This window comes from Sus scrofa, chromosome 15 (genome assembly GCF_000003025.6).
Source record: "Sus scrofa isolate TJ Tabasco breed Duroc chromosome 15, Sscrofa11.1, whole genome shotgun sequence".
Taxonomy (NCBI): Eukaryota; Metazoa; Chordata; class Mammalia; order Artiodactyla; family Suidae; genus Sus; species Sus scrofa.
Genome location: NC_010457.5, coordinates 63,122,724 through 63,139,493, shown reverse-complemented (window position 1 = coordinate 63,139,493; position 16,770 = coordinate 63,122,724). Strand labels below are relative to the sequence as shown.

At 33.4% G+C, this 16,770-nt stretch overlaps 1 long non-coding RNA gene across 1 annotated transcript in view; it reads left to right on the top strand.

Annotated features, from left to right (window-relative positions):
* LOC110257064 overlaps positions 1-16,463 on the top strand; it is a 245,680-nt gene extending 229,217 nt beyond the window's left edge. Inside the window, exons 5-6 of the long non-coding RNA XR_002339238.1 lie at positions 8,355-8,480; positions 14,868-16,463. This is a non-coding gene — a long non-coding RNA (uncharacterized LOC110257064). The remainder of the gene's footprint in view (positions 1-8,354; positions 8,481-14,867) is intronic.

The following is a 16,770-nucleotide window of genomic DNA, read 5'->3' as shown; positions in this document are numbered from 1 at the left end:
TTCCATTTGTTTAGTATACCTATTTTGGGTAGGCGAATTTCTAAGATAGCTCTCAAGTTTCCTGCCCCTGGTGTCCACGTTGTATATAAAGCTACCCCTGAATCCAGTGTTGGAGGAAATTATGAGTATGATGGGACAGTTACTCCCTTTATGAGGTTACATTATAGGAGCAATATAATATATAACTTATAAAATATTCTATGTTAATAGACTGGGCGTGGTTCTCCTGCTGGCCTTGAAAAAACAAGCTGCTTACCTGAAAGAGGGCCGTGTAGCAAGAATTTAAGGAAGCTCTTAGGAGCTGAGAAAAATCCCCAGCTGACAGCAAGAAATATGAAGAATGTGATATTCACAGTCAATTAAACTAGTTCATTATTTGGCATCATAATATGGTAGTAAACATGATCTTGGCCAAGTTTATTGAATTAAAAACAGACTTTCAACCAAAGAAATATTGAGCCTTGAACTTAAGTAGTTGGAAGATGGTATAAGACATCCTAAAAATCCCTCCTATTTCCATTTAAGACACTGACTCAGGCGTTTTCAATGGCAATCCTATGAAATACTTTCACGAAGTTTAAAATGCATTCAGCTAAATATAGAGTAGAAAATACTGCTTCTTAAGTTCTCTTGTGGGGCAGTGGGTTAAGGATTGGCACTGTCACTGCTGTGGCTTGGGTCACTGATGTGGCACAGGTTCGATCCCTGGCCTGGGAAATTCCACATGCAGTGGGCATAGTGAAAAACAAACAAACAAGCAAACGAAAAATCAAAAAAGAAAAGAAAAGAAAATGCTGTTTCTTCCAACTGGAGACTTAAAATGTGGATGAGTTTATATGGAATTTACATATATAGCAGTTTAGCTAACTAACAAACAATGGTGTACTTTCTTTGAAATATGACAGAAATTGATAGGATAGCAGTATTAGATATTTAATTAGATAATAAAATAATGTTTCTTACTAAGGTTTTAATTATCCTTATCGTTTCAGTGTCTATTACGGCAGGCACTAGCCATTTGTGCATATGGAACAATTGAAATATGCTAATCTGACTATAGAAATAAGTTTTTCTTTATTTTTAATTAATCTAATTTTAAAACATATTTAAATTTATTATTGGAAAAGGTTTGAGTATGTTTGGAAAATTCGAGTGTGTGAATCTACCTTTCCAACTGTGAATTGTATGAAATGTAAATAAAAATCAAGAATTTCCAATGAAAATTTAGTGTTCAAATCATACATTATATGATCAAATGGTAGTATTTTACATATACTGGCTAGATAAAATATTTACTTTTTTTGTATGTGTTTTTTATTTTTATTTTTTGTATTTTTTAGATTACACCTATAAAAGTATTTACTTTTTTAATATGACTATTTACTTTTTGAATGCAGTTACTAGAAAATTTAAAATTACCCCCCCAAAAATAAAATTACCCATGTGACATTTATTATATTTACATTGTTCAGAGTTACTCTATATGGTCTTGATCTTTTATTATTTTTTTACTTTTATTACTTTGTTGTCATTGCTTTTTAAGGCTATAGGTGCATCATATGGAAGTTCCCATATGATTGGGAGCTGCAACTGCCTATGCCACAGCCACAGCAACATGGGATCCGAGCCACATCTGCCACCTGTACCACAGCTCACAGCAACACCAGATCCTTAACCCACTGAGCGAGGCCAGTGATTGAACCCACCTCATGGATACTAGTCGGGATCATTACCACTGAGCCACAGTGGGAACTGTCTACTTTTGTTACATGTTTATCTTAGTTTTTGAGAAATATGTAGAAATTTTTAAATATATAAATTTATAAATCTTTGGGAGAATTTTATGGAAGAAGAGTTCACATTTTAATCAGGAGAACTGACACTTTTGGGGTAGGGGAAAGGGCATTATTCTCAAGTGTAAGATGAATTTCATAGAGGAATTCATTTTAGCATGAGCTACTTGGTATTTCCACAGTCATTTTGAGATTCAAAATAAACATGCTTTAGGATCTAGTATCTAAAGAATGACTGAGACTGGTTCCCTCAGAACTGTATGAAAAACAACAACATATATATTAATTGGTTTTGGTTGTTTTCTCTTAGAACTCTTATACATTTTTCTCCCTTAAATTGGTAGAAGAAAATAAACAAAAGCTCTCACTGAACTCTAATATTCCTTAGTCGTTCATGCCCCAGAGAACATTGTACTACTTTTCAGAAGATAATAATTAAAGCCAAAATGATGTTCTGCAATCTTCCCATATCATAATTTAGGGCAGGATTAAGGTTTTGGCTTCTGTGTTTGGTTTTTGGAATATAATGTATGTCTACCTCAGGTTTTGGAAAGATGCTATAATATATATATGTGTTATTGAATTTGTAGTATTTGCCAGTCACCCCAACTTTTTGTCTCTTATCACGAATCATTTGGAAAAGAGGAGGGAAGTAGTATCAGATATGTATATTTGTTTCATGCTTGTTGGGTTAATTATAGTCTGAGGTTTTTAACTCAAATGAAAATCGGTAAGTGAAAGAGATTTGTATGTTACATCTTTAATCACTTTTTTTCTTTAATGCTAAAGTGAAGGAAAATATATGGGTATATTTATAAGTTGCTATGTGAGCAATTATATGAAATTTATGCTGTGTAATGGATTATGGAAAGTAGCTTTGAACAAACTAAATGCCCATTTCATCTGATCAAACTATGTTTTTTACAAATCCAATAATTATGGAATGTACAGGTTTTCTATTTTTTTTTTAAGTTTTCCAAAGTATGGTAAACAAGCACTAGGTTTTCCTCATTTGCACAGTAATGTGGACTTATAGGCTAAGGGTGATTTATGTACTGAAGTAATTTAAATTCCATACCTTCAGAGTCACAATGCATATGTTACATGCCTATAATTATGCTCCTCCGGGTGTGCAAGCCAAGAAGGTGGCAGAGTCAGACACAGAAAAAGAAAGGAGATTGATGATATGGTATTTTGCAAATACAATGCAAGGCACTAACAGATTATAAACCTCACTCTTGCCTTTCCTTCTAGGACCTTTTAAATTACATTTTAAAACTGACATCTTCACTGATCTCTCATTACAGAATTTGCCTTCATTATAAGGGAACCCACTTGGAAAAAATATGAACAAAACAAAACTTCAAACTTTGGCTAAAAGATAAAGGAGCTCTTCTACCTCCTCACACACACTCATTTATTAGATTTGAGATATATATGCTTAAGTATCAAACTTTTTTCCTAAATTTATAATCATATGAGGAAGAAAAACTACTTTAAGGGAACTGAAATAATGCACCGATATTTTGTAAAAAGTCACACCAAAGGAAGGTAGAATATTTTAGGAGAGTAGCACTCATTTCACTACTTGTAAGTTACAATTCTTGCATACTGTTGTTTTAAAAAGGGTGATGTGGATTTTCTTAGGTTTCCCACAGGTTGCTAGGCATTTTCTTATTCCAAAGTGTTGGGTGACCTTTAAGCCGACCGAACATTTATATGGAATACAATTAGACCTGGTAAGCAATTTCTATTAAATCATACATCCTAATTCCTTTATTATGCTACTGCCATGATGTTTAATGGCCTCCTCCTTTGGGTCAGTTCAACTCTAGGTTTCATAGATTTTATTTTTCTCTACGCTATTAATGGAATCCCACTTAATTTCCAAGTTTTAAATTATACACTTCTCTGCTTTTTTTTCCCTAAAGAAATATGTCCTCTCATTGATTGATATAGTCTCACAGTGTGTCTCTTCAAAAAGGGAAGAAATAAAGACTTCTTTACATATATTTTGGCGAGGGTACGACCTTTTGATGCCGTGTAAAATGTCAGTTTTATCTTCAATTTTATTTTTTAACCCTATTTGGCCATTTCAGGTCAAGTTTTCCACAGACATTCTTTGTACATTTGATGAGACCATGAGAAAATTATATAAACACATAAAAGTTGATTAACATGTAATATATCTGAAGGAGGATAACAAATTTAAAACTATGGAAACTTGCTACTTCTTAGAACAAAAGATTCTTTTGCATAGTTTTTTGGTATTGCTGTGTTTGTTTGCTTTTCCTGGGATCCTGTGGTTGGGGATATATTGTGTGACTATGGGGATTTCAAACATTTGCTCTTTATACTTCTAGATATACAATAGGCTCACCCAGCTACATTTTTAATGTAGTTTTTCCTTAGCAGATGTACTTTTTACCCTAAAAACTAAAGAAAAATAAAATTATACAATATTTAGATAATTGATTGGGGTGATGATTGATTGATTTTAGAGTGAACTAGTTAGATTTGGTCAATTAAGTTATAGGACATAGTAGCTACTCAATGTCCTTTATATGACTTCCTTGTTTTAATGTAGGAGAATGTAGGTGTGTGTTGTCTCTATAGTCGTTTTTCTGTATTTTTACTTTGAAGTCGGTAACACTTAGAGACCAGAAGAGTGCTGTTAATATACATGATTTATTGCATACATTTGAGAGCTGTATGAGGGGGGCTGATTTTTGAGACTAAATTGTTACATAGGATTTCTGATTTACGTTGTTATGTATTTTGACACTTCAAGATAGAATATTGCTGAAGCAAGGAAATATCATAATGGCCAATAGCTATAATATTTTCAAACATTAACAGTGATAAAATTAGAAAAAGCAAATTATTACAAATATTACAGTCATTTTTTGTGATTATTCAAAAATTATTACATCTAATAATTCAAATTATTCTCTAATAAAATTAAATTTTTTCATCAGTCATTCCATGCTTTCTTGAAATTATCCAGTAGTCTTTTTTCATTAAAACATTTTCCTGAGCTAAATAAAGTCATAAACTATTTACTTGTTTCTAAGAATTTCCTTAGGAAAGATTTGCTAAAAATGACTTCAAAAGTTAAAAATAACACAAGCTAATATATAGAGTCTTCCAGTCAGAAAATTCTCTTAATTAAAAACCAATTGTTTTAATCCTTTATTTTACCTGAAAGCAGCACACTATATAATATTTATTATTAATAATGACTCATTCTTCTCAATACTAATTATTAATTTTTATATTGGTTAATAATTTTTCAATCCACTAGTATTTGTAATATGTAAAATAACTTCTAGGTATTACAGAATAAAGACAAAATACAGGTTCTATATATTACAGATATAAAGACAAAAATTTGATATTTTCTCTGAGTATTAGTAAAAAGATAGAAATGCAAACACATTTGATGACCAAAACAATTGTTGCTTTAATGAAAATATTTCAGAGTAGGAACATAGGAGAAAGACCATTAAATTAGAAGAAAGAAATTCATTCAATAGTTGCCTCAGTCTTCTCAAAGTTGTTTCACATTAAATGCATGTATAGTAGGTATAGACTTTTAGTTTTGTAAGTTGAAAAAGTTCTAGAAATCTGTTGTACACGTATGTGAGTGTACTTAACACTGCTGAACCATTCACTTAAATGGTTAAGATGATAAATTTAATCTTACGGTGTTCTTGCCACAGTAAAAATAGCAGCAACTCCCCCTACCTCCCGCCAAAAGCTATGCTTTAAAAAAACCTGAACACGGAGTTCCGGTCATGGCTCAGTGGTTAACAAATCTGACTAGGAACCATGTGGTTGCAGGTTCGATCCCTGGCCTTACTCAGTGGGTTAAGAATCCGGTGTTGTGGTGAGCTGTGGTGTAGGTCGCAGACACGGCTCAGATTCCCTGTTGCTGTGGCTCTGGCGTAGGCCAGAGCAGCTACAGCTCCGATTAGATCCTTAGCCTGGGAACCTCCATATGCTGGGGGAGCAGCCCTAGAAAAGGCAAAAAGACAAAAAAAAAAAAAGACAAAAAAAAAAAAACAAACCTGAACAGCCTCTGACAAGTGACTATCACAACTTTACAGAAATTAAATACTAATAAATATATGGATTAAATAATAATAAATATGCAGATTAATTTTGGGACATTGATCACTTTGGCATCCTGTGGATAAAGGCTGCATCGAATATCTGGAGAAATATTTAAAGGAGAGTTTCAAGTATCACACATCTCTACTCAAATCAAGAAGTCAATAAAAAACAATATTCTAATTTTTTAAAAAAGATTTTTAGAGTCAATTAAAAATAAAATGGAAACAATACACTAAAGTCAAAAGTAACATTTTTATCGCATTAGAAAATCTTAGAGACTAGGTAATTAGATATGTTTTACCTTTTTTTTTTTTTTTTTTTTTTGTCTTTTTGCAATTTCTTGGGCCACTCCTGTGGCATATGGAGGTTCCCAGGCTAGGGGTCCAATCGGAGCTGTAGCCGCCAGCCTGTGCCAGAGCCACAGCAACGCTGGATCCGAGCCGCATCTGCAACCTACACCACAGCTCATGGCAACGCCGGATCGTGAACCCACTGAGCAAGGGCAGGGACCGAACCCTCAACCTCATGGTTCCTAGTCGGATTCTTTAACCACTGCGCCATGACGGGAACTCCTTACCTTTTTTTTTTTTTTGTGGTGTCAATCTAACCACTTAAATATGAATATCAGGAATAATAAACAAAGAGTTCCCATTGTGGCTCAGAAGGTTAAGAACCCAAATGGTATCCATGAGGATGCGGTTTTGATCCCTGGCCTTGCTCAGTGTGTTAAGGATCTGGTGTTGCCACAAGCTGTGACATGGGTTACAGATATGACTCAGATCAGGTGTTGCTGTGGCTGTGGTACAGGCCAGTAGCTGCAGCTCTGATTTGACCCCTAGCCTGGGAACTTTCATATCCTGCAGGTGCAGGCCTAAAAAAGAAAAAGTATGTTTTTAACCCCGAAGCCAGTGATGTACCTGACTGGTATGTTACACTTCCCAACTTGCATTTAGTGACATTACATTCGTAGCTTGTAATTGGTCATGGTGGGAGTACTTATATCAGGGTAACTGGCAAAGGCCACAAATCAGGACTTCCTTTTCTTGTCCAGAAAGCCATGGTTAAACATCTTCCTGTCTGCCATTGAGTACTGAATATGGAATGGGTGTGCTCTGAGGGGCATGACTGAAAAAAAAATCAATCTAGTGCAATACATACATGTTACATGCAGAGAAAATACATGGAACAGTATTTTCTGCAAGTTAACATATTGTCATAGATTACAATGGAATGTTTAGGATAGACTACAAATGATGCTGTTAATGGGCTGAATTGTTTCCCTTTAAAATTCATATATTGAAAACTTAACATCCATTTCCTCAGAATGTGACTGTATCTGGAGATGGGAACTTTCAAGCATGATTACATTACAATGAAAGCCATTAGGGAGGGCCCTAATTCAAACTGACTTACATCCTCAAAAGAAGAGGAAAGTGGTCACACAAAGAGACCCCGGGGATGCATGCTCACAGAGAAAAGACCATCTGAGGACATGGAGAAGGCGCCCATCTGGAAGCGAGGGACAGAGGCTGCAAGAGAAACTAAACCTACCAACACCTTGATCTTGGACTTCCAGCCTTTATGACTGTGAAAATACATTTCTGTTGTTTAAGCCACCTGGTCTGTGGTACTTTATGATGGAAGCTCTAACAAATTGAGCTTCAAATGTTTAGGGTCTCTGCACAAGAACTTCAAATGTTTAGGGTCTCTGCACAAGAGCTTCAAATGTTTAGGGTCTCTGCACAAGAACAGTTTGGCACAAAGATGACAGAGCAATCATGAAAGATTACAGCATGGCCTTATCAAGTGCATTTCTGATCATCATTTCACCAATGACTCTTAGTTATAGACTTTTTTCCCCCTATATATATATATATATATATATATATATATAGGCTTAGGGTCTGCTTCGCTGGAAATCAGCATTTATTCTTAATTCATTAATTCTTCTTTAAAAATTAGCAGGCATTTCTTTGTACCTAGCTAATCTTCCATTAACTTTGGGGACATTTTTGCTGTGAATTCATATCAGAGTGACCAAGTTCTTTGTTTAGTAAATAGGCAAATCATTTACCAGAAAAGCAGGGACAGGTTTGAGAAATTCTCATCCTCTGATTATATGGATTTCATGCACATCTTTGAAAAAACTATATGATCACAAACTGTATGATTTAATTTGGCAAGTATTGCCCATTGCAGGAGCAAATTGTATTGTTCCTTACTGTATTATCACACAATTCTCACTCCTGGGCCTTCCATTTTTAAAATATTTTCCTTCTTTTTAAGCTAGGTATTATTAACCATTTCATCTTACTCTCAACCTCCCCAACCTCTGTGTTTTACATTTTCTTTCACTTAATCTTCTTTCTGGTTTTCTGATTTCTTTGCAATGATGCTTCCTGGTACTAGTGAATAAACTGACCTTTGCTGTTTTTAATCTAACAGAACATATGTGAGTGTCTCAGCTCAACAACAGAAGATGAAGAACCTTCCTGTTACTGTAATACAGCTTTAAGAAGTACTTCTACAGCAATAGAACTGGAATCCAGAGCAACTAGTTGCAGTAAAATGGTAAATTACTGTTATTTTCCTGACTATGAATACAAGCAGTATACTTGTAAAGCCGTAATAACACTAGAGATGATCGTTAGTGTATTACATTTATCACATCTTAATGTGTGATTTTCCACATAGTTATGGTTGTGGGTCTGTTACAGTAGTGTGCCTCTTGACCTTCTTTGAAGCTCAGATTCTTTAATTCTATGTATTTGATCTATAAACTTCAATTTCTAATGCTTATTTGCCACTCTGTATATGTTTACTTCAGGTATTAAAAAAAATTGAGAAACCAGAATATGTAGCAACACATTACTGGCTGTTAATATTGCTGCTTATCTTGTTGATATTTTTGTAGTATACCATCATCAATACATGAAAAGAACAGCTATATTTAGCACAACAAATTCTATGAAATATTTTGTTGGGAAAAACTTGATCAGAAAACGTGTGCCCCTCCTGTTAGGTGTTTATCTAAGATGCTGTACTTTAAAATATGAAAATATGTAAATGGTATATTAATGTAAAAGATTATTGGAGAATAGCAAAGCATTGGCTGTTCTTTGATTTTTGACTTGATTTTCTATTTATTGCTTTATTATTTGGGGGAGCAACTGAACCTTTCCGTACATTTTGTTTCATCCGAAATAAAATGAAGCTGTCCTTTCCATTAAATAGTTCTTATATAAAACCTGAATACTCAAGCAGAAATGTGTTGCTAATATGCACTTGTTAAATTTAAAATTGTTGCACTTTTTTTCTAAAATAAATGTATAAAAGCACCTGTATTTACTTCTCAGAATCTAGAAAAGAACTGATGTATTTGTCACATAGAAAATGTCTCTCATAAGTAGTTTTTTTATAATTTACAGGTATAGATTTTACTTCAGAAATGTTTATGTTTTAAAAATGTAATATGTGTTCTGAAGTGCAATGTTGAGAATCTTGTCTGTTGTTCAATAGAAATTTTAGAAAAAGTAATATGAGCTATATTAACATTTCCCCAAAATCTTAGCTAAATCAGATGTTTGGATGAGAAGGGAGTTCACAAATTGATGTTCTGATAAACTCAGTTTTTTTTTGCACATTAAATAGACGATTCTGGGGTTCTTCAAATGTAATATTTATAGGATGTCTTCTTTTGAAGAGTTCCAAATTCTTAACAAATATGATTTTACACAATCCACATGAAGTTGCATTGTTTTATTTCAAGAATATGCTGTATTTGTGGAAAGTTGAGGAACTGAAATATTGTTTGTTGGAATCACATAGGAGAGGCATTGACAATTGCCAAACAACTACACTGCTTTGTCTTTTGAATCTTTCTACTAAGAAATGTGCACCAACATCCTTGGAAATGATATTTAAAAAATTAAATAAAACCCACCCCCCCAACCAAAACCCCCCTCAACTGGTTCTTCTCCTTTCCCTGCATAAAAATAGCACCATATTCATTACAACAAAATAGAATAACATCTTCTTATTTGATAAAAAATGTAATACTCCCTACCTTATTTTATGACCACACGTAATTACATATATCCATATTGAAAAAGCAAATATTTAATGAGATACTGAAATCAATTACTAAATATTTTTCTTTCAAAAAATTGTCTGCACTTCATATATGTGATAAAATTTTGAAAAAAAACTCATAGCATTGATCTTCATAAATAAAAGCCTACAAAAATTAAGATTTTATTTATGCAATTATTTTAGTTTTACCTTTTCTTAACTACAAAGCAAGTATATCTTTGTTATTGAAATAAAATCAATTAGTTCAGAAATATATGTAGAATATTGTGAAATTCTCACTCCCAGTCCTCCTAGTTCTATTCCCATAGATTCCTACTAGTAAACATTTGGTATGCATTATGTTAGACTTCCTTTCCTCATATAACCAAGTACAGAATTTAAAAATGAGATCATTCCATTTCTCTGCTGCTTGTTTTTTAAACTTTTAAGAATATCTTTTTGTGCCAGTACATGAAGAGTTAGCTCATTCTTTCAAATGGCCTAACAGCATTTTATTGTATGAATATGTCATCATTTATTGAATTAAATATCTATAAGTGGATGTTTAGGTTGTTTACAATCTTAATTCAATTCCTAAGGGAATAGTTGCAAAAGATATTCTTTAAATATGAACCAGAGCATTAGTTATTCAGATGAAAAACACTAATCTCCTGAGACAATCACACTGACTAAAGTCAGAATAAAAAAAAATAGAGATCTAAATGTTATATTCCATTTTTGTATCAGTCAGCAAGTAAGACTATAGATTTGGAGGCAAGGAATCTCAGTCTCTTTCAAACCTTGTCACTTATTAATTATATGGCATTGGGCAAACTATCTCACTTCTTAGAACATTGTTTGTTCATCTACAAAATGATGAATGTGAACTCCACAGTGTTTAAAAAGTCTAAGAACTCTAAATGGAAGACTCTACAGTGCTATTGTAAAAAATTTTAAAAAATTATGCACCCATCACTCACTAGGTGAGGTGAGGATTTCAGAGAAAAATAAGTAATCTCCCATCACCTTAGATTATTTATTTCTGGTAGGGAAGGCTAATGGAAGTTAGAGCACATGAACTGAAGAATAGCCAAAATTTATACCCCTTAGCATACCAATATTTTAGCCATTCTTTGTCCTATACAATATAATACAGATGTACGTGGGGGAATCTAGACTTTATGTCCCTAGAAAGGATGGCTTATACTCTGATACAGCAGTTTGATTCAGTTTTGGATGGAAGAGTTACTAACTCTTGGATTGATCAGATTTTCTAAGAGCCTTCCTTGTCTGGGTAGATTCTGGCATGAGAGTTGAATTAGGACAGGCTGCTTAGAATAGAGTGTGCCAAGGGGCAGTTTCTAGAGATTCTGTTGGTGGTGTAGAACTGATTCAAGGACACTAGTATTTACTCTTGCTTTTTCTACTAGTTTGCTAGACGATTTGCTTTTGGCTCTATCTGCATAGTTAGATAAAGAACTGATAAATAAGTTGGTTCTCTAAAATGTAACATGTGAATAATTGATTTTGGTCATTCTGTTATTCAGTTAAAATAAAAGTTGTCTCCTTTTGGGGTCCCTTTGGTCACACATATAAAGCACAACTCTCTGGTCTCTGTGTCTGGGTAATGACAATAAAAATGCCAAGTATAAAGTTTCTCTCAAAAAAGTGGATGTGTGTTGCTACAAGGCAGTATGGTTATTAACATATTATGATTTTTTTCCATTAAATGCAATGACTACCTGAAATCAAGCTAGGATATGAACTAAAGAAGTTCTCTTATAGAGTCAGATAGATTACCTGTCTAATTGTAAACACCCTGTACCCAGACTATTCTTATTTATGCCCTGGATGGTGAGAGATTTTATTTGCTTTATGTTGCATTTCCAGACAAAGTGTACTTCATAACCAGTTTTCTTAATGGCAGTTCATACACGATGTATTTAATAATGTCATCAGTTGCTCTGTTACTAATTGTTTCATTACCTTTCTTGTCTTAGCAACTGTGATCACCCCACATTATTTATCAGGTGTATGAGTGCCCTCTCTCTCCTGGGCGGCGATGCTTACTTAAGAACAGAAATGAAATCCTTTAGCAGGATTTCTGCCTTTCACTACAACTCCTACTGTCAACTGGGGTGAAGGCCAGCTCTAATTTCTAAAATAATTGCTACGAACATAGTTTATACATACAAGTAACCCACGAAAACGGCTTCAGTGTTGATCCTCACCTTAATCCCGTTTTTCTGCTCTCAGAAGAAAAACTAGCATTATCCTTATATAAATTATTTATATGAAGCCTTTGGCAGGGGAGTGGGGTAGTGCTGGTGGCTTATCTAAGAAGCCTGATAGGCCAAATTGTGTATCCTTGTAGTGGCTAGAAGATTTTTAATGATGTTCTTGCATTTGTTGTAATCATTTCCATAAGAAATACAGACCCAACCCAAATATCTTCTGAAATGTATGAATATGAATGAAGAATTTTACATGTCAGTATCAATAATCATGTGAAAGCTTCACAGGCATTCTCTCTGCTAAAACTGAAAGGACTAAGAGTCATGTGTGATTTAACTGTTTTGCTCTTCACCTGAACACAATGATTTCTTTACTTTCTTTTTCCTTTTGGTGAGCTTAATTTAATATGCATCATGAAGGAAAAATTGCAGCGATTTATAAAGCAAAGTCATCTCTTTTATTTGTACATTGGCTTGGTTATGCACCATTGTTTCATTTTTTAAAATTATTCACATTTTTGGATACCTCCATCCACTTCTAACCAAAAAGCTTTAAAATATTTTATTTATTTATTTATTTATTTATTTATTTGAATCTTGACGTTAATGCAGGCACCACTACCAATTCTGGGTGAGACCGATGAATCTATTTTCTAAGCAGAATTCAAGACTTTGTGCCCCCTGTTAAGACTCATGCCAGGAGCAGGGCTGGTACTGTTTATGAAAGATGCAAATTATACTCAACATCTTTTGTATTTTACAATTTATAATCAGGCATGCATCCTCCAAATCCAATTCTTTCCTTTAAAACCCAGAATCCCAGACACTTCATAAAGCAAAATGCTTGCTGCCACCTTCAAGGAACTCAAATTATCTGATTTTTTTATTTGCTGCTGCCATTAGATTGAAATGATTTTTCTTCAGTTTGCTCAAAGCCAGATTTAAAGTCAGGTCCCAGAGGTAACAGGAAAGTCGATCCCCTAAGCTACTCAGTCGTTGTTTGCTTTTTTTACATGTAATATCCTACTTCTAAGCCAAAATATAATTTAAAATACAAAACACACTCTACATAAATATGTCCTTTGGAAATTTTGTAATCTGACATTTAATAGACGTTAACTAAGTGCCTTATACCATGTTTGTTGAGGAAAATGGAGAAATTATAAATATCCTTCAAGACAATTATTTCTTAATAGCTTTCTACATATTTTGAATGCTACACATTTCCTTACCGCTTTAGATCAATAACATGACGTGCTCTTTTTGAACAGAGAACTGCTAGGTTTCTCATTTACAATGCACCTAAATCAGCGAAAAATCATTCTAAACACTTCAAACATATGAGCTTCTGATAGCCATTCCACAAGCTCTCCTTCACAGTCCCTTTCTGTTTGCTGGGGAACAGCAAAGGGTTACTTCAGCCCAGACACTGCAAGTACGAGCAACAGGAATCCATTGGCTTTCATTTGTCCATGTCTTTCATTTGATACTACCAGTATTAATAGCTTTGCAAGGAAATTCTGCAGTCATTAATCATAATAATTAATCAGATCCAATTATATTGCATATAAATGCGAACAAATTGCTGAAAAAATAATGATCTATCACCAACATGTCACAAGGAAAAAGAGACTAAAATAGTAATTAGAAGCAGGGATTTAGTAGTGTACAAGTGCCCTGCAACTGATTTTAACAGTATGATGATTCGATGATGTAATTAGTCAAAAGTCTAGCAGGCTTTTTTTTTTTAATAGCTGACCAACTAATGACTGTGCATCTGGAGAAAATAAAGTCCACTTTTCTACAAGATCATTTTGGATTTTCTCCTCACTTTGCACTTCTGAATAAAGGGGATCTACTGCCCTTGGTTTTCTAATACTGGTTAACTAAATTGTTCCTGAATGTGTTTTCTGGATTTTTAATGTTCATTTGTGAAGTAAGTCTGCCTGCTAACTGGAGATCATGGAAGTTAGGAATTAAGCTACTCTACATGGCTGTTTTTTTTAATCTTGTAATCATAAAAACGTGTAACATAAAATTCAAAATGAAATGTTTTGGTTATAGTAAGTTAACACACTGCGGGCATCATGCATGTTAGTTACGTGCACCTGTCTTCTTTCCTTTGAACTGAATTGAAAATATCCTAGAAAATGGAATTACTCTGTTTTCACTTTAGTTAGCATTCTCCATAGCACTGGCAGATTTTATCAGAAACTATTTTTTTAAAATATGTGTGTGTGAGTTATTCTTCTTTAACACATTCTTAAATCTGACCAAAGTACATTGTTCCATACAAGTTATTCTATAAAACAGTTTTAATAGGTCTTTTTATTTTCACCTGTCTCACAGGATAGAGCTCCAATATATATTTTCAATTTAAAACTTATACTATGCACGTGCATAATTAGCACTAGTTTACTGTGTGGTCAAATATATATTTTTAAACCTTTCAAAACATTTCCTTGCTTGACTCACAGATTACACATAAAATGGTTAACTAAAGATTGATGAGCAGTTTTTATGATAGGTTTGCGACTTGAAAATAAATGTTAGGTTCATCATAGTTTTCAATACTAAGCACTGCACTTTACCGTCTTTGATCTCAGTGTTGTGACTACTACAAAGAAATAAAACCTTATCTTACCTTTTCCAGCATCTACTGCAGAAGACCTCAATAATGCATAAGAACATCTGGAAGTACGGTAATTTCAGCTATCAGAGATAAGAATTGACACAGAACAGGTAAACCCTACAAAGTCATCATGTTGAAATGAACTGATTAAGGTTTAGTAACATAAAACATCATGTATAGTGTTTCCATGCTTGCTACATCTTGCTATTTTATATTAAAAGAGGAATGTCAATTATATATATTTAATAGGTTGATTAGCTGGTAGCAATATTATATTTTACATAAAGAGACAGAAATGTCTGCAGATCTATTGCCATACACATCTATTTAGAATTAACTGTGAGTTCATAGAAAATACATGGGCATAGTAAACAGGGTTTTGAAATGACAATTTTTTACTGGTTGCAAGTGCTAATTGCTAGTTTCTCAAGGGTATAGAATTAATCACCTGCTAGATTTACAGTCTCTAGGTTGAGACCTTAGGATGGAGGCAATAAGAAAAGCTCTTGAGGGACATATCATATGGTGAGTCTAAATATCAGTCTCTATGCATATGTAAATTGGTAACAAAGTTTTTTCAAAGCTCAAGTATGCTAATTTCAAACAGGCAAGACTAAAGCTAGCTTTTACCAGCTGTTTAACGTCTGCCTGTGGGTGGTAGAGAGAGCTTAAAATACAAGCAAACAGTGGTGCATAAGTAATTAAGCAACATTTTGCTGGGCATAAATAATTCTGTTTATATTGCTCTTTTGAAGAGTATAGAATACAAAATAACAGATCAAGTGCACCTTTGGTCACCAGAGGTTAACTGTTCCTCCTCTTTACCTTTTCTTTGGTTTTACAATTTAAGGGGAATAAATACAAAGTCAGTCTTTTAAAACTTCATAGGAAATAAAATTATTTAAGGTGAGAAAAACCCTATTATATAATCATTTCACTTAGAGGTCAACTACATTGTTTTCAGCATATTCCTCTAGTAATCTATTGTAAGAAAATATATTATCTAATCGAAGATTTGTTTATTAACATTTCTTTTAGAGTTATTAAAAGTGGTTTATTGGGATGTTTGTTAAAATTTTAAAAAAATCAAACTTTTTTCAAAGTCTACAAAAAAGAAAATGCCTCAATTTTTCAGAACCCATTTTAATTATCCCGTACATTAAAAATATCACCATGCTGTACAGTAGAAAATTGACAGAACACTATAAACTAGCTCTAATGAAAAAGAAAATCATAAATAAATAAATAAATAAATAAATAAATAAATAAATAATTCTCTCAGAGGTCACTGCCTAAAAATAATGAATGCTTAATTCAATATACCACATATAGGGTAATCACCTAATTGGAACAGCTCTTGCTAAGCCAGTAGAAATGTCTAAAAGCAAAAGGAAAGCTGGTATAAAAAAAAGTGCATTTGATTCAATAAAAACCTTGAAATTGACCAGGAGGAAGATGAAAGATTTAACACGATTTGGAAACACCTAGTCTGGAAAAAAGGATTATAGATACTAACTGTGAAAAGAGTCAGGGGTTTAAACTTTGTTTTCGTTAAATATTCATGGTTTAAGGAGTTAATGGTAAAAGGAAGTACTCAGTTGGGTATCAGATATTATAAAGGGCTTTATAACACATAAGAATGCTAGGAAGGCAGGAGTAGCCATTTATGCACAAGATTGCTGTTTCCCTTTGCACTGAAGAAGTAGGTCACTGAAATAGTTTTCAAAATCCCCTTTTATCAATTCTCAATGTTCTAAAAATATATAAAATTTGGTGAAATTAAAAATCATATTTTTATAACATTTCTATGTTTTTTAATTTTGCATTTTTTAACCTGTTATGAGGTTGGGTTTTAAAACCACGTGTCCTGAGCAGAAGAATGGATGGAGCAATAGACGATATGTACAGACTTAATATTCAGTCA